Here is a 24940-nt window from a genome sequence, read left to right on the forward strand (position 1 = left end):
ATGTTCAACAGATAAAAACGAGCAGGTGTTGAGGGCCCGCAGAAAGGAGCTATGAGCTGCAGGGGTTTAGGGCAGATACTTGCAGAATTTCACTTAGGCTGTGGGAAGCATAGCTGAGGGCCTAGGATGAGGGAGCCTTGGAGATGAATGCACATGGGAGCCCACCGCACACCTGGAGCCTGGAAGGGCATGGGGGCCTGAGCTGATGTCATGCTCATGAGCTTGTCAACAGTCATTGGTTAAATCCTTGTGAACATGAAAGCCTTAACTGTTCATTTTCTGGGACTATCTCCTATGTAAAGCCTAAGGGAGCCCAACCATCCCCCACTTTGCACAAAGATGACTCACTCTCATTCTTTCCTTTCTTTCTTCTTCCCTCCAATATTGAGAAATGGCAAAGGTTCAGTTAGAAGACTTGATACATTTTGATATTTGACACTTGAGCCCCTCCCAGTGTTAGGAGTAGGTCCTCATTACAGGGAGGCGTTTCCCCTTCTTCCCCACCTCCCTGTCTCTGGGCACATTTACTCTGCTTTACATCTGACATAAGTGTCATTTTAGTTACATATTTCCTCCCTTGTTCAAGACACAGCACCTCTAGGGGAATCTGTACATGACATCTCTTTTGGGGTCATCCTTTCCTCATTTTGTTCCTAGTATAGTACCAGTATTTCTCTTTTTCCGTATTATTTAACTCCATGGTAAGAAATTTCAAAATACACTTTGTTAGTTTGCTTATTATTAATTTTTTATTAGAACAGTCTTTCTTATGCTTAAGTGATTCCGTTTTCCCTTACTAAAATCCATTTTTATTTTAGCTGAGTTAATTCCCCAAGGTATTGAAGAATTCTTCTCTGATTTGTGCTAAATTATAAACCACCTACGAGTTTTGCATAGTGGCGTCTACAATGTGGCTTTTATCGTTGGCTCACCATAAAATCTACTTTAGGTTAAGTTTAACTTTTTAAGGCAAGTTGCAGTTTGTTACTAGGTCACATTTCTGATGGCTTCATTAAATAACAATTGATTTGCATTTAGGCACAAAGTCCTGCTTTACCAGGGAGGCTCTTGACCCAAAGAAATGTTATCAGTCACCCAAGTCAACACTTCCATTTAATGCTTAAAATTTGCCAGTGCTTTGCCAAGGTGTAACCTGTCACCTTGATCATTTTCAACACTTCCAGTGACTGGTAATCAAAATCATCCTGTTTCATATTTGGTCATCTATTCTGAGGTAAAGTGCTACCTGAACTAAAACCAATATGCCCTTCACTTCCCTTCAATGGTCTTTGTCACAGACCTTGTGGAAAAGAAAAAAGTTAATATCCATGTGACAGCTCTACAATTATCTGTAAATGTTTCCATTCCTCCATTCAGTCTCTTCATTTAATGGACTTCACAGACCACTCACCGGTGTCTCTTAAGGGGATTTGCTCGTGCTACTGACAGGACCCTCAAATTAGACCAAGAAAAGCCAAGTGTAGGACAGGGCTGTTGCCTATCTTAAGGCATGTTTTCTGTGCATCTGAGGGTCACAGTAAGGATTTTTGAATCACATCACTCTGTTGACTAACATTAGGTTTATAATGAAAACTTTTATTTTTAAAATTTGTGCATTTATTTATTCCCTAAAACGCTGCTCTATGGGAGCCCCTGAAGATGGCTGTACCATTTTATATTCCTATCAGCAATGCACATGGGTTCTTGTTTTTCTGTGTCCTTACCAACACTTGGTACTGTCTGTCTTTTTATTACAGATACTCTAGTGGACATTTGGTTTAATTTGTACCTTCCTAAAGACTAACGAAACTATCTTTTTATTTGCTTATTTATCATTCAGATATCTTTTTTGATGAGATGGCTTTAAAACTTATGCTCAGTTTAAAATTGAGATTTTTATTTAGTTATTATTGAAAAGTTGAGTTCTTTACAATCTATCAAATACATGATTTGCAAGTGTTTCCTTCTAGCTTATGACTTCCCTTTAATCTTTTATCTTTTTACTGTGTTGAATTTTATTTAATTATTTTTTTATACAGCAGGTTCTTATTAGTCATCCATTTTATATACATCAGCGTATACATGTCAATACCAATTGCCCAATTCATCACACCACCACTCCCACCCCCCCAGCACTTTCCCCCCTTGGTGTCCATACGTTTGTTCTCTACATCTGTATCTCAATTTCTGCCGTGCAAACTGGTTCATCTGTACCATTTTTCTAGGTTCCACATATATGCATTAATATACAATATTTGTTTTTCTCTTTCTGACTTACTTCACTCTGTATGACAGTCTCTAGATCCACACACGTCTCAACAAATGACCCAATTTAGTTCCTTTTTATGGCTGAGTAATATTCCACTGTATATATGTACCACATCTTCTTTATCCATTCATCTGTCAATGGGCATTTAGGTTGCTGCCATGACCTGGCTATTGTAAATAGTGCTGCAATGAACACTGGGGGGCATGTGTTGCTTTGAATTATGGTTTCCTCTGGGTATATGCCCAGTAGTGGGATTGCTGGGTCATATGGTAACTCTATTTTTAGTTTTTTAAGGAAACTTCATACTGTTCTCCATAGTGGCTGTATCAATTTACATTCCCACCAACAGTGCAAGAGGGTTCCCTTTTCTCCACACCCTCTCCAGCATTTAATGTTTCTAGATTTTTTGATGATGGCTATTCTGACCGGTGTGAGATGATAATCTCATTGTAGTTTTGAGTCACATTTCTCTAATGATTAATGATGTTGAGCGTTCTTTCATGTGTTTGTTGGCAATCTATATGTCTTCTTTGGAGAAATGTCTATTTAGGTCTTCTGCCATTTTTCGATTAGGTTGTTTGTTTTTTTAATATTGAGCTGCATGAGCTGTTTATATATTTTGGAGACTAATCCTTTGCCTGTTGATTCGTTTGCAAATATTTTTTCTCATTCTGAGGGTTGTCTTTTGGTCTTGTTTATGGTTTCCTTTGTTGTGCAAAAGCTTTGAAGTTTCATTAGGTCCCATTTGTTTATTTTGTTTCTATTTCCATTACTCTAGGAAGGTAGATCAAAAAAGATCTTGCTGTGATTTATGTCAAAGAGTGTTCTTCCTATGTTTTCCTCTAAGAGTTTTATAGTGTCCAGTGCTACATTTAGGTCTCTATGCCATTTTGAGTTTATTTTTGTGTATGGTGTTAGGGAGTGTTCAAATTTCATTCTTTTCCATGTAGCTGTGCAGTTTTCCCAACACCACTTATTGAAGAGAATGTCTTTTCTCCATTGTATATCTTTGCCTCCTTTGTCATAGAATAGTTGACCATAGGTGTGTCAGTTTATCTCTGAGCTTTCTATCTTGTTCCATTGATCTATGTTTCTGTTTTTGTGCCAGTACCATATTGTCGTGATTACTGTAGCTTTGTAGTATAGTCTGAAGTCAGGGAGTCTGAGTCTTCCAGCTCTGTTTTTTTTCCCTCAAGACTGCTTTGACTATTCGGGATCTTTTGTGTCTCCATACAAATTTTAAGATATTTTTGTTCTAGTTCCATAAAAAGTGCCATTGGTAATTTGAAAGGAATTGCATTGAATCTGTAGATTGCTTTGGGTAGTATAGTCGTTTTCACAAAATTGATTCTTCCAATCCAAGATCATGGTATATCTCTCCATCTGTTCGTATCATCTTTAATTTCTTTCATCAGTGTCTTATAGTTTTCTGCATACAGGTCTTTTGTCTCCCTAGGTAGGTTTATTCCTAGTTATTTTATTCTTTTTCTTGCAATGGTAAATGGGAGTGTTTCCTTAATTTCTCTTTCAGATTTTTCATCATTAGTGTAAAGGAATGCAAGAGATTTCTGCGCATTAATTTTGTAACCTGCAACTTTACCAAATTCATTGGTTAGCTCTAGTAGTTTTCTGTTGGCATCCTTAGGATTCTCTATATATAGTATCATGTCATCTGCAAACAGTGGCAGTTTTACTTCTTCTTTTCCAATTTGTATTCCTTTTATTTCTTCTTTTTTCTCTGATTGCCATGGCTAGGACTTCCAAAACTATGTTGAATAATAGTGGTGAGAGTGGACATCCTTGTCTTGTTCCTGATCTTAGAGGAAATGCTTTCGGTTTTTCACCATTGAGAATGATGTTTGCTGTGGGTTTGTCACATATGACCTTTATTATGTTGAGGTAGGTTCCCTCTATGCCCACTTTCTGGAGAGCTTTTATCATAAATCGGTGTTGAATTTTGTCAAAAGCTTGCTCTGCATCTATTGAGATGATCATATGGTTTTTATTCTTCAATTTGTTAATATGGTGCATCACATTGATTGATTTGCGTATATAGAAGAATCCTGGCATCCCTGGGATAAATCCCACTTGATCATGGTGTATGATCCTTTTAATGTGTTGTTGGATTCTGTTTGCTAGTATTTTGTTGAGGATTTTGCATCTATATTCATGAGTGATATTGGTCTGTAATTTTCTTGTTTTATAGTATCTTTTTTTTTTTTGCGGTATGTGGGCCTCTCACTGTTGTGGCCTCTTCCGTTGCGGAGCACAGGCTCTGGACACGCAGTCTCAGCAGCCATGGCTCACAGGCCCAGCCGCTCTGCGGCATGCGGGATCCTCCCGGACCGGGGCACGAACCCGTGTCCCCTGCATCGGCAGGCGGACTCCCAACCACTGCACCACCAGGGAAGCCCTATAGTATCTTTGTCTGGTTTCGGTATCAGGGTGATGGTGGCCTCATAGAATAAGTTTGGGAGTGGTCCTTCCTCCACAATTTTTGGAAGAGTTGAGAAGGATGGATGTTAGCTCTTCTCTAAACGTTTGATACAATTCACTGTGAAGCCATTTGGTCCTGGACTTCTCTTTGTTGGAAGATTTTTAATCACAGTTTCAATTTCATTACTTGTGATTGGTCTGTTCATATTTTCTATTTCTTCCTGGTTCAGTCTTAGAAGATCATACCTTTTGAAGAATTTGTCCATTTCTTCCAGGTTGTCCATTTTATTGGCATAGAGTTGCTTGTAGTAGTCTCTTAGGATGCTTTGTATTTCTGCAGTGTCTGCTGTAACTTCTCCTTTTTCATTTCTAATTTTATTGATTTGAGTCCTTTCCCTCTTTTTCTTGATGAGTTTGGCTAATGGTTTATCAATTTTGTTTATCTTCTCAATGAAACAACTTTTAGTTTTATTTATCTTTGCTATCGTTTTCTTTGGTTCTATTTCATTTTTTTATGCTCTGATCTTTATGATTTCTTTCCTTCTACTAACTTTGTGTTTTGTTTGTTCTTCTTTTCTAATTGCTTTAGGTGTAAGGTTAGATTGTTTATTTGAGATTTTTCTTGTTTCTTGAGGTAGCATTGTATTGCTATAAACTTCCCTCTTAGAACTGATTTTGCTGCATCCCATAGGTTTTGGATCGTCGTGTTTTCATTGTCATTTGTCTCTAGGTATTTTTTGATTTCCTCTTTGATTTCTTCAGTGATGTCTTGGTTATTTAGTAACGTATTGTTTAGCCTCCATGTGTCTGTGTTTTTTACGTTTTTTCCCCTGTAATTGATCTCTAATCTCATGGCGTTGTGGTCAGAAAAGATGCTTGATATGATTTCAGTTTTCTTAAATTTACTGAGGCTTGATTTGTGACTCAAGATGTGATCTATGCTGGAGAATGTTTTGTGCACACTTCAGAAGAAAGTGTAATCTGCTGTTTTTGGATGGAATGTCTTATAAATATCAGTTAAATCTATCTGGTCTATTGTGTCATGTAAGCTTCTGTTTCCTTATTAATTTTCTGTTTGGATGAACTGTCCATTGGTATAAGTGAGGTGTTAAATTCCCCCACTATTACTGTGTTACTGTCGATTTCCTCTTTTGTAGCTAAAGCAGTTGCCTTATGTATTGAGGTTGTCCTATGTTGGGTACATATATATTTATAATTGTTATATCTTCTTCTTGTATTGATTCCTTGATCATTATGTAGTGTCCTTCCTTGTCTCTTGTAACATTCTTTATTTTAAAGTCTATTTTAAGTGATATGAGTATTGCTACTCCAGCTTTCTTTTGATTTCCATTTGCATGGAATATCTTTTTCCATCCCCTCACTTTCAGTCTGTATGTGTCCCTAGGTCTGAAGTGGGTCTCTCGTAGACAGCATATATATGGGTCTTGTTTTTGTATCCATTCAGCAAGCCTGTGTCTTTTGGTTGGAGCATTTAATCCATTCACATTTAAGGTAATTATTGATATGTATGTTCTTATTACCATTTTCTTAATTGTTTTGGTTTTGTTTTTGTAGGTCCTTTGCTTCTCTTGTGTTTCCCACTTAGTGAAGTTCCTTTAGCATTTATTGTAGAAATGGTTTGGTGGTGCTGAATTCTCTTAGCTTTTACTTGTCTGTAAAGCTTTTGATTTCTCCATCGAATCTGAATGAGTTCCTTGCTGGGTAGAATAATCTTGGTTGTCGGTGCTTCCCTTTCATCACTTTAAATATGTCATGCCACTCCCTTCTGGCTTGTAGATTTTCTGCTGATTTAATCAGCTGTTATGGGAGTTCTCTTGTATGTTATTTGTCATTTTCCCCTTGCTGCTTTCAATAATTTTTCTTTGTCTTTAATTTTTGCCAATTTGTTTACTGTGTGTCTTGGCGTGTTTCTCCTTGGGTTTATCCTGTATGGGAGTCTCTGTACTTCCTGGACTTGCGTGATTATTTCCTTTTCTATGTTAGGGAAGTTTTTGACTGTAATATCTTCATATATTTTCTCTGGTCCTTTCTCTCTCTATTCTCCTTCTGGGACCCCTCTAATGTGAACATTGTTGCATTTAATCTTGTCCCAGAAGTCTCTTAGTCTGTCTTCATTTCTTTTCATTCTTCTTTCTTTATTCAGGTCTGTAACAGTGAATTCCACCATTCTATCTTCCAGGTCACTTATTCTTTCTTCTGCCTCTGTTATTCTGCTATTGATTCCTTCTAGTGTATTTTTCATTTCAGTTATTGTATTGTTCATCTCTGTTTTTTTTTTACATCTTTATTAAAGTATAATTGCTTTACAATGGTGTGTTAGTTTCTGCTTTATAACAAAGTGAATCAGCTATACATATACATATGTTCCCATATCTCTTCCCTCTTGCATCTCCCTCCTTTCCACCCTCCTTATCCCACCCCTCCAGGTGGTCACAAAGCACTGTGTTTGTTTATTTTTTAATTCTTCTAGGTCTTTTTTAAACATTTCTTGCATCTTCTCAATCTTTGCCTCTATTGTTTTTCCAAGGTCCTGGATCATCTTCACTGTTATTATTCTGAATTCTTTTTCTGGAAGGTTGCCTATCTCCACTTCATTTAGTTGTTTTTCTGGGGTTTTATCTTGTTCCTTCATCTGGTACATAGTTCTTTGCCTTTTCATCTTGTCTATCTTTCTTTGAATGTGGTTTTTGTTCCAGAGGCTGCAGAATTGTAGTTCTTCTTGCTTCTGCTGTCTGCCCTCTGGTGGATGAGGCTATCTAAGAGGCTTGTGCAAGTTTCCTGATTGGAGGGACTGGGTGGGTAGAGCTGGCTGTGTTTTGGTGGGCAGAGCTCAGTAAAACTTTAATCCACTTGTCTGCTGATTGGTGGGGCTGTGTTCCCTCCCTGTTGGTTTTTTGGACTGAAGTAACCCAACACTGGAGTCTACCTGGGCTCTTTGGTGGGGCTAATGACAGACTCTGTGAGGGCTCATGCCAAAGAGTACTTCCCAGAACTTCTGCTTCCTGTGTCCTTGTCCACGTGGTGAGCCACAGCCACCCCCGCCCCCTGCAGGAGACTCTCCAGCACTAGCAGGTAGGTCTGGTTCAGTCTCTATGGAGTCACTGCTCCTTCCCCTGCATCCCAATGTGCACACTACTTTGTGTGTGCCTCCCAAGAGTGGAGTCTCTCTTTCCACCAGTCCTGTCAAAGTCCTGCAGTCAAATCCCACTAACCTTCAAAGTCTGATTCTCTAGGAATTCCTCCTCCCATTGCAGGACCCCCAGGTTGGGAAGCCTGACATGGGGCTCAGGACCTTCACTCCAGTTGGTGGGCTTCTGTAGTATAAATGTTCTCCAGTTTGTGAGTCACCAACCCAGCAGTTATGGGATTTGATTTTATTGTGATTGTGCCCCTCCTACCATCTCATTGTGGCTTCTCCTTTGTCTTTGGATGTGGGGTGTCTTTTTTGGTGAGTTCCAGTGTCTTCCTGTAGATGATTGTCACCTTTAATCTTCTTAATGATGTTTTTTGAAGCACAAGATTATATATTTTTGATATAGTTCAGTTTACCAATCTATTATTTTATGTATCATGAATTTGGTGTCAGATCTAAGAACTTTTTGCCCAAACCAAAGTCATGAAGATTTTCTCTTATATTTTATTTTAAAAATTTTATAATTTTTTTTTTGTTATATTTACTTCTATGATTCACTTTGAGTTATTTTTTTGTGTGTGGTGTGTGTGGTAGAGGTCCAGCTTACTAATTTACTTGTGGATATCCATTTTTTTCTGGCTTCATTTGTTGAAAAACTGTCCTTTCCCATTGAATTACCTTGGAATCTTTGTCAAAAGTCAAACACCCATAAATGTACTTCTGTATAGTTATTTGTACAACTTTTAAAAACTAGTTGCAACATTTAACACAACACTGAGGCACTTTATCAAGACTGAATCAACTGTTTAAGAATTAAAAGTTTAACAAAGGAGAAATTGAGTTTTTTTTAAAAAGTACTTAAATAAAATATTAATAAGTTTGAGATGCATTCATCCTCACAAACAAATAAAATATGCATCAGCAGAGATTTTAAAGTACACAGAAAAGCTTTCAAATGATTAATTCATCTATATACAATGTTATAGCATTAAATTAAGTGCATATATATATATATATATATATATATATATATATATATATATACACACATCATCAGTCAGACAAAAACCTAGGAACTCAGGTGGCAGCAAAGGCTGGAGGAGCCCAGTATTCCCCTGAAACAACAAGATCAAGGTCACAGGGTGGTGGGGCAGTGAGGGACCCACGGGGAGTAGGTGGATGGAGGCTGCTCAGGACACATCTGATGTGTGAACGAGGCCGTGGTCAGTCACAGAGCCAAATGTCAGATGAGAAAAAAAAAAAAAACACTCAGTGATGAATGGAGGAGGAGAGGATGAAAGAGTCAATTGTGATCAAAACTCAGTTTTAAAACCAGCGTTAACAGTCAGTCTCTCTCGAGTCTTCCTACATTTTAAGATCTAAGCAAGTGAGAATGAATTTTGGCCAAGAAAATTATGAAAGAATATTATTGTATGCTATTTTGCTGTAACTAACCGTGAAATAGCACCTGAAAACTATTTTTCTGGAGTGCCTACCATGTCAGGCATTATGCTAGGTGTTTTCATGAGTATTTCCTTAGTTTAGGCACCGTGTGAAGTATAACTTTCAGAAAGATAAAAGGAAAAATACATGTTTAAGGCCCAGAGGACCTGGATTCAGATTTATAACCAGGTCCTCTTTCCTCATGTCTACTGCAGCCTGAAAGCTAATCATAGAGAAATGCAGTGGGTGAGTCACTGATTTCTTTTTGCCCTGTCCTCTAACTTTCAGGAACTGCACATCCAGGCCCTGTGAGATTAAAGAACGCTCCATCAAAATGGGACAGCTAGTTCATTCTAGCTCAGGTCCACATGGCTTTGGGTGATAAAGCATGCTCTAAATGTATGCAGCTTCTATGTCCCAATAAATTTCTGCTGAGAACAGATTATTAGGAAAGTGTTGCAAGGTTTCTTTGGGCCAAAATATTTTATTTTTGTTTTATCCCTGTCACCTCCAGTTCTACCTAAAGAGGTGATGGTTCAGAGTATATATATTCAGAGTATATTCTGTGCTGAGAACTGTGATGAACATGTATTACATACTGTCTGTTTTTTTCACCAGAGTGCACCACTCTGATGCCCATTTAGGGCAGGTGGTCTAGATTTTGTGTGTGTAAAAATCACACTGGGAAATTTTAAAATGCAGTTTCCTGGTGGTTCTACCACAAAAGATCCTGATTGAATAGTTCTGGGATGGAGTCCCATATATTTAAAAACCCCATAAAATCCTCCAGGTGATACGATGCAGATGGTGAGAGATGAAATTTTGAAAATCTCCCCTCTACTTCGTGTCTCTATTATGGGTGGGTGGTGGTAGATGCTGAGACTTGATTCAAGGATGTATATATCCCGGTTCTGGTGGTAGTTATCACAACTAACATTAATGAAAATCCAGAAAGTTAAATGCTGATATCCACAGCTATGATTCAGAGAAGACAGATCAGATCAGACAGCCATCAGGTGGTAGAACGCAGATATGCATCTAGTCTGGTTACCACCTGGGCAGGATGGAGTTAAAGCTGTTGATCTGTTATATACTTCTTTTCTGGAAAGAAAAGAAGGTTGATGACTTGGTTTGATCAACTTGTAAAAATAACTTGGTAATTTGACCCCTTGGAAATAAAAGCAATGATATTTGATCAAAGGAGAAGCCTTATCTAAGACCTGGGTATCTCTGGTTTAGGATTGTTTATGGAAAACAAACTAACAATATGATTTTTGAGGGCTGGCTCTTCAGAGAATGTCATACAAGATAAATTGCTCTCAGAGTCTACAAAATGGAGCTGTTTCATAATGTGAATTCTTGCCACTGTGTGAGGTGAGCACAAGTCTCTGTTAGAGACCTCATTTCAACTTGAGTCAGGCACTGTGTGTCCAGGGTGGGAAGGTCGGCTTTAGGAAGCCGTGTAAGATGTCCCGGATCTCTGACTGTATCCTTGAAATTGTTAGTAACGCTTAATCCTTGGTAAGATCTTTGATTCGACAATCCGACCCATCGTATTAGATCACTTAATCTTCCATCTTCTCATTGGTTAAAGCACCTCATCACAGTACAAGGAACAGATTTACCTTCACTTAAATGATATTGTGGGACTCTGAAATTTCACTGCAGTTTCAAAAGCTTCTTGAAGGGAGGAAATAGTTAGCATACTTGTGAAGACTAGTTCTCAAGCAGGAGAATATGATAGCACAAATTGTCACACATACTTTATCCTAAATTAACATGGTAATTAAAATGGCCATCTGTGTCCGCTAATTGCCTTTATCCAGAGCAAGATTAGAACTTCTTCTATCTCTATGACCATTTACAACTTGGAGCTTGGCACCAAGTTAAACATAGGTTAAACTCTCATCCTCCCAGGAGAAGGAGAGATACAGCACCCATTTCAAAGAGATGGTTTCCAGACCCTCAAGAAAAACATTCTTGATTGTAAAACTGGAGAGAAGCCCATTTAGCTTTTAAAAAGGTCTACATGCATCTCAAAGGGACAGAGAAAGGATTTGCAATTACATTGTCTAAAGGAAGTACTCTAGGAAGAAAGCAGGGGGACCTCTACCCTCTTTTCACTAGGAAGATTTAAAACATTTATTTTAAGGTTTGTATTTGCTCTTACAGTAGCATAAGCTTCCTGGCAAAAATGAGATTTTACCAGAATTTAGAATAAAGCATATGTTTTATAAATGAGGTTTTTACTGACTTAATATTTCCTAGCAGTTCGTTTACTTATTCTGAGCAGCTTTCAACTCCACAAGGGCTTGTTAATAAACCTCAGGGGAACTGTTTGCCTGTGTCAATCGAAAGTCCTTAGCACATTTTGTTATGAAACACACAGACACAGACACACACACAGACGCACACACAGACACACACACACACACACACACACACACACACACACACACACACGGAAGCCTTGAGAACTCCAGAACTCCCTTCTCCTGAGATATTTTGGAAGTTAAATGTAAAGGTTTCAGACCAGTGACCACTTCATGTTTTATTTTTGGCATGAAATAAAATGATGCATCTTTAAATAACCCACTTTTAAAATGAGGCATCTCTAGAAAAATCTTGCAGTGGAAGAGATCAGACTCATGCAACACAACCAGGGTTCTTCCAAAATGAGCAAAAAGGCTATTCTAATGTCAGCATCGTCTGCAGTGTTGCAGCCTTTCCCCTGCTAGTGTCAGAATGTAGATCCATCTACCCCTCCTGCCTTCCCTCATTAAATACCAGCATGTCCCTCACCTGCCAAGAAGTGTCAGCCCCTGGCTTTGTGGAAGGCTCTAGAAAGGGCTCAGGTGTCTTCCAGTCCGGTGTGACTGCTGAGCCAAGACCAGGACCTGAAGGAGCACTCCTGCACCTCAGATGGGTTTCCAATCACAGGTAGAAATTTGCCAGGGGGTAAAGTTGCATACGGCTTCCCAGGCAAACGAGAGGCATAAGGACTTGAAAAAGGATATTTAGAAATGATTATTTTTTGGTGGTGATGTGTTAAATTAGAAATGTCTTGAGAACATCTAGAATGTGAGTTAGGGGTATCTCTTGAAGAGCTGAAGCTGCATCGTGTTAGCAGAGCATCTTATACTCATCCTGAGGATATGGACAAAGGAGGCCTTTGAGTAGGAATGGAATGAGATGTGCAACTGTAATAAAATATTTCTCCCGTGACAGTTGGAACAGACAGGAGGTGGCAGGAAGGTCCTAGAGAGGGATCTTGCCATACGAGGGGGAGTCAGAATGGCAGGAATTGAGTCACTGGTAGAAGGGATGAACAGGAATTGGATTAACTCCATCAAAGGTGGGAAGTGGAAGGGCATCATTTGGGGATTTGCCTTACAGCTGTGAACTTGCCAGGAGCAAGCAAAAGCATAGCCAATTTTTGATAAAATTTGGACTGTTAAAAAATGGAATTCCTTTGATGTTTCTTATAAATTTAAAAAAATCATACTTTATAACCAGATTTCTTTCTGCAGAGCCTATGGCTGCCATGATGGCCCAAAGATCTGTTTAATTAACAAGTGTCCAAGTTGGCACAGAGGCTGCAGAGTAAAGCAGCCGGTCCCATCTTCCTCGGGCTGCCGCCTTGCTGTGTCACTTCTGACCATGGTCCTAACTGGGCTGAATGTCACATTCCCCAAATGCAGAATTTGAATAGGTTAGTCCTAGGTTCTGGAACTCTTACTTAACATCCCCTAATTAGGAGCTCATGGCCTAGTTTTCTATTTAAAATTCTCCTATATTTGGTTCTCATGAGAAAAATTCTTCCACATCTCTGAAAATCTTTGTTCACATCTACCTTGCATGAATGAATTAACCAGAGGTATATATACCGGATACTTTCCCTCTTTTTTTAATTAAGATAATCTTTTTCATGTTAAAAAATAGTCTCAGATTGTTCTCGTCTGTGAAGTGAGAATGTAACTTTGAAACTCTTCTAGAAAATCAAAGAAAAGGACAGGACGTGATTTCTCCTCACTGGTGATATTATGCTTCTCAGGCGCTTGGGATGGAGTTCACAGGGGTAGATTTGGTCGTCCTGATGCTTGGCCTCAGAGGCCCTCTTCAAGTGCTACAATTTATTTTTTCACACTAATTAGGAGATATTCATTTTGTCCCAGTTAAACATTCAGGGAGAAACTGTATCTCCATATATATAGTTCAGTTTACTGAAGCTCACAGGCAGGCAATGCCCTGATGGAAAGTATTCCTCGAGGAATGTGTGGGACAGAGCAGGAAGGCGATTCTCCTGCCCCTGCTCTGGGTGCTAGAAGGTGCCGTGGAGCTTTGCTTAACAGTCATCTGCTAATTTTAACAGTTCGGTACTACGTATTTCTTCCTAAGGTGAGGAAACAGAATCTCATAAAATGGATTAAACTGTCCCATGTTTTGTAACTGGTAAAAAATGAATATTTGGGGGAACAAGGATTGGAGCAAAATTGATTTTGAAGACTTTTCACTCACTTCCATCCAAATTCAAACAACCCATTACCCTTCCCCTGGAAGCAACGCTGAAAAGTAAGAAACAGCCACCCCAGCTGACAGCCGTGGAAGAAAATCTTACCAGGAAGGAATGAGCTCTGTTAAGGGTCTAATACTCTATTCCCTGCTAGTCTCTCACATTTACCAACAGATTTAATTAGCAAAAGAATCCCCCATGAAGAAAATACTATTATCTTCATTTTTACAGATGAGGAAAACAAACAAACCATAACACCACCAACCAAAAAAACCAACTACATTTCAGATGACTAAAGCTGGAATCAACTGTGTGAGTGCTCAGCTCCAAATGTCCACATCTTTGGAATGTCCACATTCTATCAACGGAATGTCCACACCTGGGATAATCTTCACAGAGGTCAGGATCCAGGGAACTGTGGTTACAAACAACTACACGAGTTGATATTATTGTCTCTACCTTCTAATTGAGGAAACAGAGGTATAGTGAGATTATATGTCTCAACCATATTTATAGAGTTTGAGTGTGCAAAGTGGGACTTCTACTACTTTTCTCCAGTGGTCTGTCTTACCTGACCCCTACAGCCACTCGGAACACTGCAGTATCTGTACTTTTATTTGGGATTTTCTCTCTGCCCTGCCCTCCATGTTAGCAAACTTAATCTTCAAGATTCTGGGCATTTTATAACAGAACCCAAAACTTTATAGGAATCTGCAATGGACCCAAGCATTGTGCTATACGTTGGAGAAACTCCAGCAGGAAATTCCCTTGCTGTGATTAGTCTAATAGAGAATTCCCTTCAATCTTGGTCACATCGCACTCCTTCTAAGAAGTTTGTTCACAAACCTCCAGGAAGTAGTAAGGTCTATCTTTCCCTCGCCCTCCTAGCTGTTTCCTGTGGGCCTGATGAGACCTTCATCAAAACCATCCTTTGACTATGCCTACTTATAATCTGTGATGTCTGCTAAAATTTGACTTTGGAAGGACAAACGAATGCTATTCTTCCTCTGTCTTCTGCAGTCCCTTACATAGGACTCAATGAATATTTGCTTAATTTAGAAGTAGGGTAAGAACACCCACAGATCCAGAATGGAAAGGAAGGAACAACCTCGTTACCCAGAAGGAGTCAACCAGAATTGCAGAATGACTCAACAGAGCCAGATGGCATTTGGGAAGGCCCTTCCTTCCCTCTCATCATCTTTCTGGGCAAAATTTTCATAAAAACTGCTTGAAAGCTCAGATGCTTTGGGGCTGTCATCCTGTCGCTATGATAATTACTGTGCTAATCACAACACCTTGCAGATTAGTGGAGATGATTAACAGTGGGTAGGAAGGGTGAGCAGGCAGACTGGCTCAAAGGCAGAAGTTGCAGAGCCCCCGGAGGACTCCTGTGCACAGGCTGGTGGAGGAGAAGCAAACACATATTCCCATGAGTCGCTCGGGACGGCTTTTGCGAGCCGTGTGCCCTGGGAGTTAGTGGAGGGGTGCTAAGCCTGAACCCCAGCACTGCCAATGGTGACTCAAGAGGGAAAACCTGCGACATAGTTTCACCAGAAATTAAGGGAAATCAAATGAGAAAAAAGGTTGCAACTCTGAATTGTCGTGGGCTTCCCAGGAATAAATAAAGTGGTTGCGCTTGTTACCTGAGGACTCTTCAGAACCCTCAATATGTCAATATGAGTCATGAGTCTTCAAGTTTAAGTGCAGGTACTTATCAGAACTCTGACATTTTTGACCCTAGAATTCTTGGCTCCTCCCCTACCCTAGCCCCCCAAAACACCATTTCACAGGATGGGTGTTGTATAGAGCACTCTGGAAAATCCTGACCTAGAAGTAGATTTTAAGGAAGAGAAAGTCAATTAGCTTTCTTTGAGGATTAATTTGATACCAGCTATGGGTGTTAGGTGCTTTTATATACATTTCCTCATTGCACCTACCCAAATCAGTGACACAGAGAATACTATTTTTCTTATACAGATGTGAGCATGACAACTCAAAAAGCTTACATGGCAAAGTCAAGTTCAGTGGGGCTTAAAGTCTGCTGATGGTTTTCCTGATGGGACAGAGAGACTGCAACTCCTGGTCAGGGCAGAGAAGGGCTCTGCTCAGCTGTGGGACAATGCAGACGCTCCGACATGACTAAGGGTCTGTTAGCGTGGTGAGGAAGAGTGCGGAAAACAGCACTTAGTTTTAGCAACCACTGAAGTCATTAAAAGAGGACATATGATTAAGTGGAAGATAGGTAACAGAGTTAGGAAACTGGGGAGCCATTCTAGAGATCTCTGCCTCCCTGTTAGGTGCCTGAAGGAAATATTTGATAGAAAGCCATGAACAACTGAAAAAGCAGCCCTTTATAAAACTCTAGTGAGTGAGGAAGGACTCCACAAAAGCTTCAGTTGCCTGAAGCTTAGATTCAAGACACAAAGCAAAAGAGAAACCACTTCTCAAGGTCTAGATTCAGGAGGGTTAGTTATTCACTTCAAACTCTCTGGGATAAAGCACAAGTCTCCTGACCCAACTTACCTGCCACAGTGAGGGATCCCTCCTCTCCTAGGCAACTCCCGTTGCATTGAAAGGGCGGCATCTGTGGGCTGCTATTCCAATGCATGAGGCCTTTGAATCTGGGTTAGAACTTTGGTCTGGGGCTTATTAAAATGTTCCTGCTCTTTGCTGTGTGACTGTCTACCAATTCCTGTGGGTACAATGAAGCTGAAGGTGGGGATGGTTGTGCTGGTGGTGGTATCTCCCTAAAACCAAACCTTTCAGGAGGAAGTGTCAAATAAACTGTAAAGGGCATCATACACAGTCTTAAAAGCAACAAGGTCAAGGACACAGAGAGTGGTTTGGTTTTTCTAAGGATGGAATAAGGATATTTTACATTATCTTTTCTGCTGACTGCAACCAAAAGTCCTGGTTGGAAACCTAAGACAATGATTGGAGGGCAGTATGTTTCGTGTGGTTGTGTGATGTATGTGTGTGGGCGCATGTGGTGTGAATGTGTGTGTACGTGTGGTGTTTGTGTTTTTCCTCCTGAATCCCTTGGCTTAGACTCAGGGCAGCTTAAACGGCTGGCTGTTCAATGCTCATGATCAGAAAATCTCCAAGATAAACCCTTTCTGTTTTGAGGACTAGGTTGCCTAAGGGATGGAGAGAGGGACATCCTCTGCTTTGTTTCTTTGTTTATTGTGCGTTGTTTTAGTTTTTTCCTAGCCTAGCCACTAAATAAGACTCAATCCCCAAAATACCTTTATGTGGAGTTAATGACAATATCTGTTGCTAAAACAGCTAAAACTCTGGGAGGAAAATCCTCCTTCCTGACCAGATTGACTGGGAAAAGAATCCTCTGTTTTCTGATCAGTGAAGGAGGATTTTTGCTACCTTCTTTTACTTCTTTCTGTCCTCCTGCTGCTTTAGCCCAGAGGTAGACCCAGTTTCAGGAAGTGTGTGATAAGATGAGGGTGTGGGGATGGACAAATCCATAGTTTATAATGAGTAGACAAGAAAAAGAGGCTACTGAGTGCTGGAGAATTGAGGAAATTATAGAGGGGAGGGATCTCCAGAAAGAGATTCTGTTGAGCTGTGTATGACATTCTGGGGTACAGATGCATAGAATTGACCTAAAACAACAACCCAAGTTAAATTGAGAAATGAACTATGAGGTAAACCAACAACTAGGAAGCTGACTGTGTTCTGGATAGAGCTCATACAGAGCACATTTGAATATCTCTGCTCAGACTTTAAACACTGAACCCACAATGTAACTACAGAAGGTGAGTCAGACTTGCAGCTGGATACTAACTGGGATCAAAGATACAATAAAAAAGTAAAAGGAGAGAGAAAAAAAAAAGATCAACTTTGGAAACAGTGATCAATAGAAGGCTGTGATGGGTATATTAATATCAGACAAATCAGACCTCAGAAGAAGAAAAAGCATCAGTGATAACAAGGGACATTAAACATGGTAAGAGTCAGTTCACCAAGAAGACTACAAATCCTGCATAAACATGCACCTCATAACAGAGCTTATAACAGCATATGACACATACAACAAAAACTGGTAAAACTGAAAGGAAAAATGGAAAGTATCCCATTAAGTGATAAAATAAGCTGGCAGAAGACCTAAAAAACAACATGAACCAACTAAACCAAACTGATAGTTTTAGAATGCTCTACCCAACAGCAGCAGAAGACAGACTGTTTCAGGTTCATGTGGAATATTTATGTAGACATATCCTCAGTCTTAAACAAAACCTTAAATTTAAAATAATTGAAATGTGAAAATATATATTCTTTGACATAATGAAAATTAACTAGATAGCAGTAACACAATGATAACTAGAAAATCTTCCAAATATTTCGAACTTAAACAGCAAACTTCCACATAATCCATGGGTCAAACAAGTCTCAGTGGAAATTAGAAAATAGTTTGAACTGAATTGAAATGAAAATAAAACATGAACTTTCGGGAGGTAAAACTAAAGCAATGTTTAGGAGGAAATTTATAACATTAAACTTATAAACTAGCATAGGTCTCAAATTCATAATCTTACGTTTCACCTTGAGAAACTTAAAAAAAGAGAGAGCAAAATAAAGCAAAGAAATTGAAAAAATAAATATTAGAGTACAAATCAATAAAATTGAAAAAATAAAACCAACAGAGAAAATCAATAAAACCAAATGGTCTTTTTTTGAAAAATCAGTGAAATTGATAAACTTCAAAGAATAATGGAATAAAAGATGTGACATGAATTACCAATACCAGAAATTAAAGAGAGGATATTACCATAGAACTCAAAGATATCAAAAGGATAATAAGTGAATAGTACCAATAACTCTATGCAAAAATTTGACAACTTAGATTAAAAGGACAAAATACTCATTAGATAAATACCATAAAGTTTATTCAAGGAGAAACAGATAACAAAAATACTACTATATCTATCAAAGAAATTGAATTTGTAGTTAAAAATCTTCTGAAAGAGATAACTCCAGGACAAACTCGTTTCATCAGTTAAGTCTACCAAACATAAATGGAAAAAATAATAGAAATTCTATATAATCTCTTCCAGGAAATAGGAGTAACTCACAACTCATTTTATGAGGCTAGCATTATCTTGATGACAAAACCATAGAAAAGCAGTGCATGAAAAGAAAACTATAGACAAATATTTTTTATAAATTTAGACACAAAAATTCTCGACAATATATTAACAAATCAAATAGTCAATATATAAAATGAAGAAACCCCATCACTACCAATTTGAATTTATACTGGGAGTGGAAGATTGGTTCAACATTTGAAAAGTCAATAAAATGTTCCATATTAGAAAATACATGATAATTTCAATAGATGAAAAAAAAATTCAGAAAAAAAATTTAACATTTATTCATAATAAAAACTCTCAGAAAACTAAGAATAGAAGGGAATTCCCTTATCTTGATAAAGGACATCACTTTAAAGGAAATATAGAAGAAAACCTGTGATTGTTTGGATGTATCAAAAATAAAACCATTGGGGTTTCCCTGGTGGCACAGTGGTTGAGAGTCTGCCTGCCGATGCAGGGGACGCGGGCTCGTGTTCCAGTCTGGGAAGATCCCACATGCCACAGAGCGGCTGGGCCCATGAACCATGGTCACTGAGCCTGTGCATCCGGAGCCTGTGCTCCGCAATGGGAGAGGCCACAACAGTGAGAGGCCCGTGTACTGCAAAAAAACCCAAAAAACCAAAAACAAAAAATAAAACCATTGCACTGTGGAAAAACATTGCTAAGAAAATAAAAAGACAAGCTACAGACCAGGAGGAGGTATACAGTTCCCATATTCAACAAATCATTTGTGTCTAGAATATACAAAAAGCTCTCAAAATTCAATGATAAGTAGACAAACAACCTAGCTAAAAAAGGGTAAAAAATTTGAAAAGACACTTCACCAAAGAAGATACATAGTTGGAGAATAATCATGTAAAAAGATGTTTAGTGTCATTATTATTTGGGAAATGCAAATTAAAACAATAAGTACCACTTCTCATCTATTAGAAATAATAAAAATTTTAAAATTTTGACATTTCCAAGTGCTGTTGAGGGTTTGTATCAACTTGAAATCTCATTCATTGCTTGAGGGAATGCAAAATGGTGAACCCATATTTTACAAGAGGTGTGCAGATGCTTATAAAGTTAAATTTACACTAACCATTGGACTCAGCTATTCCCTCCCCAAGTATTTATACTAGAAAACTAAGAAATTCTGTCCACACAAAAGCACAAAAATGACTATAGCAGCATTACTCATAACGGCCCCAAACAAGAAATAACTCAGATATTCATCAACAGATGAATAAAGTCTGATAAATCTATATAAAACACTACTCAAACATAAAAAGTAATGTTCTCTTGATGCCTGGAAATTTTTGGTCAATATCAGTTGCACTATATTTAATGAAAGTAGTCAGACCCAAAAGGCTGCATAGGTGTGATTTCATTTACATGACATTTTGGGAAATGCACACGTACAGAGAGAGAAAGCAGACGTAATTGCCAGGAGGTAAAGGTGAGGGGTGGGTTTGACTAGGAAGGGGCAGAACAAAGGGAATTCTTGTGGAAATGAAACCATGCTCTATACTGATGTTGATGGTGGTTATACAATCCCAGGCGTATGGGAGATATCTGGTCTCCCATGTTCATTGCAGCATTATTCACGATAACCAAGATACAGAGGCAACCGGTGTCCTTGAAGAGATTAATGGATAAAGAAAATGTAGTATATACATGTAATGGGATATTATTCAGCCTTAAAAAAAGAAAATCCTGCCGTTTGTGACAACATGGATGAACCAAGAGGACATTATGCTCCGTGAGACAAGCCAGTCACAAAAGCACAAATGCTGCATGATTCCACTTACAGAAGGTATCTAAATTAGTAAAACTCATAGAAGCAGAGAATACAGTAGCAGTTGCCAGGGCTTGGGGAGTGGGGAAAACCAGGTGTTGTGATTCAACGAGGGTAAATTTTCAGCTATGCTAGATGAGTACGTCCTAGAGGTCTGCTGCGTGACACAGAACCTATAGTAAACAATATGGTGTCGTGCACTTGTCTCCTGTTATGTGTTCTTACCACGAAACAAACAAACAAATCAAAAAATAAGGGGACACAAGGAAACTTTGGGAAGTGTTTGACATCTGTCATCTTGATTGTGATGCTGGTACCCCAGGCATTTGTCTATGTCCAAACTCATCAAATTATACACATTGCATATGTGCAATTTTTTTTATCAATTACCTCTTAATAAAGCTGTTAAAAACATAGAATTGTAAACCTTAAAAAGTGAAATTTACCAAATGTAAATTCAAAATAGAGATATTGTGAATGTCGTAAACTTGGATGTAATATATCTCTTTCTGTCATATGGAGGATTTAGAGTGTTTCTATTTTAGTTTATTATATAAGCTACAAAGATTGTAGACTTCAGACTTATAGAAGAAATAAGGAGCTCTAAAGATTTTGGAGCATATTAAAACTGGAGATGTTGAGGAAAAATTGAAACCAACAATAAGCAAGTTATGAATATAAGATTGAGGCAGTAGGAAAAATGAACAAGATTGAGGTTTACAGCAGCATGCTACTACTGAGCATTTATATTTGTATAATGCTTTCTATTTTCACACATACACACTCACATGCTCATAACATCATTGGACACCTACCATAGCCCCGCGATACCCACCTCAAATTATACTTGGAAAAAGTTACCGAAAATGCCAATGAGGAAGACGTTACTTTTTCAGACCCTTGTTTTCATTCATATCTCAGAGTTTCTCCTAAATGATGCATGAATATGAATTTATTCTCAATTAAACCTGTGAAGGAGAGTAAACTGGCCTATTGTGTTACCTGATCTAATGGAAATTAAACTGTATCCTTCGTTGTATAAAAGCTAATTAATTGCATTTATCGTCTATTTGCTGGTTAGTAACCTCACAATTCCTCCCATTTATATGGTAGCCCTGTATAATTATATTTTAAAATGATTTACTCATTTGGTCTACCCAAACAGCAACAGTTCATTTTAAAATTGATTAAATATACTCTAGACATGAGCTTATGAACTACATTTCAAAAAACAATTCATCATTTCAATGAACAGAGTCTAGTTTAATTAATTAAATTGAACTAAAAATGTAGTCAGTGATCTTTCTGTCACCCAAATTTAGTAGCTGGGGTCCTCAGGGCAAAATATTTGCACTCACTGACATTACATAAGTCAATCAAAACAGTTTCACACACATTTGAGAAATTTTTATCATTTTTTGTAATAATTACTAAAGCAAATATTACTGTAACAGTGTATTTAAACAGTGATACTCAGTGAAATACAATGAGCAATGAATAAATTCAGTAATTATAGAATATTTATTTGAAATATAACAGGTTTTAAAAATCACCTGGAAGTGAAATTGTGACCACTATTAGAACAGCGTGAGCTAAATAATAATAGTTTAATTTTGAATAATTACCCATGGTTTACATTGTCTTAAATCTGCCACTTATTAGGTGCTTGATCTTGGCCAAGACACTAAATTTCTCCAAGCTTCACTATCTCTGTTTATAATATGGATATAGAATAATATCTAACTAACAGGACTATTGTGGAAATTAAATAAAATATATTCAGCACAGTGTCTGACAAAAAAGTACTGCTGTTATTATTATTAATATTATTATTTACATTACCTATCTATTCCTTTATTAGGACTACCTATTCCTTTATTAGGAAGAAAGATGAGATTTGTGCAGACAAGCAGAGGGTAAGACACATAGTGATCAATACCTAGATGTTATTACAATACAAGCATCATTTCTTGAAAATGAGGTCAAAGCAGAGCTTGGCATTTTACCAGAAACTCCCCCAACCAGTCTTGAAGGAAAATTGCTGATCCAAACTCTTACCTTGGCAAAGGGATCATAGGTAGGGAGTAGCAAGGTATTAAAACTTAAGACAGCCCCACATTAGGTGTCAGGTTAAGTGATGAGGTTTCACTGGTCAGCAGTCAAGGGACCAAAAAAAGTAAGAGATATCAAGAAGTCTGGAAGTAAATTCATGTAAATATGGTTCCATTTGAACAAGCAATATTCAAGTAGCTGCATTTTTCAGGATTTAGTCAGGAGACAGAAAACACATCAGTCATTTAAACAGGGACATTTTAATGTAAAGAATTATTGACTGGGAACGTTTCTCTTTGGTGGTTGCTAGGCCCCATGACAACGCCCTCCAGCTACTTTTCCAGCATTCCTGCTGGAGGCTTCCTGCCTGCCAGGAAGGGAAGGAATAAAAGAGAACTCTGAAGAAACCCAAAGGCTGAAAGAGAGCCCCAGAGGAAGGAGCAGGTGTGGAGGTGGGTTCCCTCCCCAAGGCTGGATTTAGACCTTGCTGGCAAGGGTGTGGCTGTGACCCAGAGCTGGTGGAGAAGGTAGCTGGCTGCCTTGGCTGGACCTGTCCATAGGCTGTGGGGCAAGACCAAGGAGCAGGAAAGCTTCCTTGGGCCTGGTGAGCACAAAAACTTCTGTTGGGGGTGACAAAGAGGGAGTCCTGCCCACGAGCCATTGAGCCAGCATCGTGCCAGCTACCAAAGAGGAATAATGACAGGGACCAGCTCCATACCACAAAGCAGGGCAGTGACGGGTGGCTTTGGAGTTCAGAGTTAATACACTGATAACTGCCCAGTAGCAATATCTGACACTATTAAAGCTCACATTGTATCAGGTGCACAAGCTTATTTAATCTTTATAACAGTCCTGTGATTTAAAAACTACAATGCTTCCCTAAACAAAGACCATGAGGAACACACCCAGAGTCCAACAGATTTAGGTTTCTTAGTTTTGGCAGAAGAGAACACACACACTATAAGAAATGAGGGCATTCCCAAAGGGAGTGGTCTGCGGAAAGGTGCTCCTAGGTTTTGAGTCTCAGCGTTAGTCTCAAGAAAGTCTCACTAGTTATAAATCAGGATTTATAAATCAGGAAAAACACTAGAATAGTGAGTGGACTTATTTTTAGAACTAACCCATCTCAAGTTATTGTCAGATCTCTTTGACGTGGTCTGATCTAAAACATATGGCAGCAAATGAGCTTTTGCTCCAAGGGTTTCAACTTAATGTGTTCATGGTTGGCTTGGTTAATTTGCTTGGAAAATCGTAGTACAGATTTATTTGCAGGTTGTGATTTTGCTTTCAACTTTCAGTTTGTCCTGTGATTCCACAGCAGAGCTATTGTTTGCAATGTTTGTATTGGTGTGGTTAGTTACAATCTCAGAATGTCAGAGCTGGAAGGATCCTGAAGACGGCTTGGTTTAAACCTGAAAGCTGATGATCATTATCTCTTGTACTACACCACCCAGTCTTTGCTGTGAAATGAACAGAAGAATAAATTACCTACTTGGGTCAACACTCTATGTCTTGTGAATCAAGTAAATGTGATGATGTACATTTAGAGGTGACATTGGCTACACATGTGAAAAAATTCCCCTTTCTCTTTACCAGCAAATTCTCGCTCTCCTTTTTTTTTTTTTTTTACAGTACATTAAAAATCATCCTTGGGGTAGATTTATCTTTCCTTGACAACAGGACTTTACACTTAAATATCTTGATTTAAGGTGACAGAATTTGATTTAATTCTATTATTATATCTTCCAACCCAGAGATTTAATTTAACCACCTATCGTAATTTTCTGTTTAATATCAATAAAATGTCTTCCCCATTGATCTTACATTGAGAATGAGATCAGATTAATTCTGTAGGTCTCCCCAGATTTACAGCTGGAAGGGAAAGTGAGGATTGAAATGAATTTATTTAAATTTACACTGATTGAAACCAAATATCCTACAAGCCTTTACTAAAAACAGCTTGTCTGACAAGGAAATATGTACAGTGCATATTAGAGATTTTATGAAACTTTAATTCCTTTTTAGTGCTTTTTATGTCAGGGAAATATATTGAAGTAGAGAAAGTTTATCATCTACTTTTGAACATTTAATGACTAAAAGAAATAAAGGTAGATCCAATTCGTGCAGTATGTATTCTGCATCGTGATCAGCTCCGTTGTTGAAGCAAGGACGACTTAGAACTACATTA

This window comes from Tursiops truncatus, chromosome 9 (assembly GCF_011762595.2).
Source record: "Tursiops truncatus isolate mTurTru1 chromosome 9, mTurTru1.mat.Y, whole genome shotgun sequence".
NCBI classification, from domain to species: domain Eukaryota; kingdom Metazoa; phylum Chordata; class Mammalia; order Artiodactyla; family Delphinidae; genus Tursiops; species Tursiops truncatus.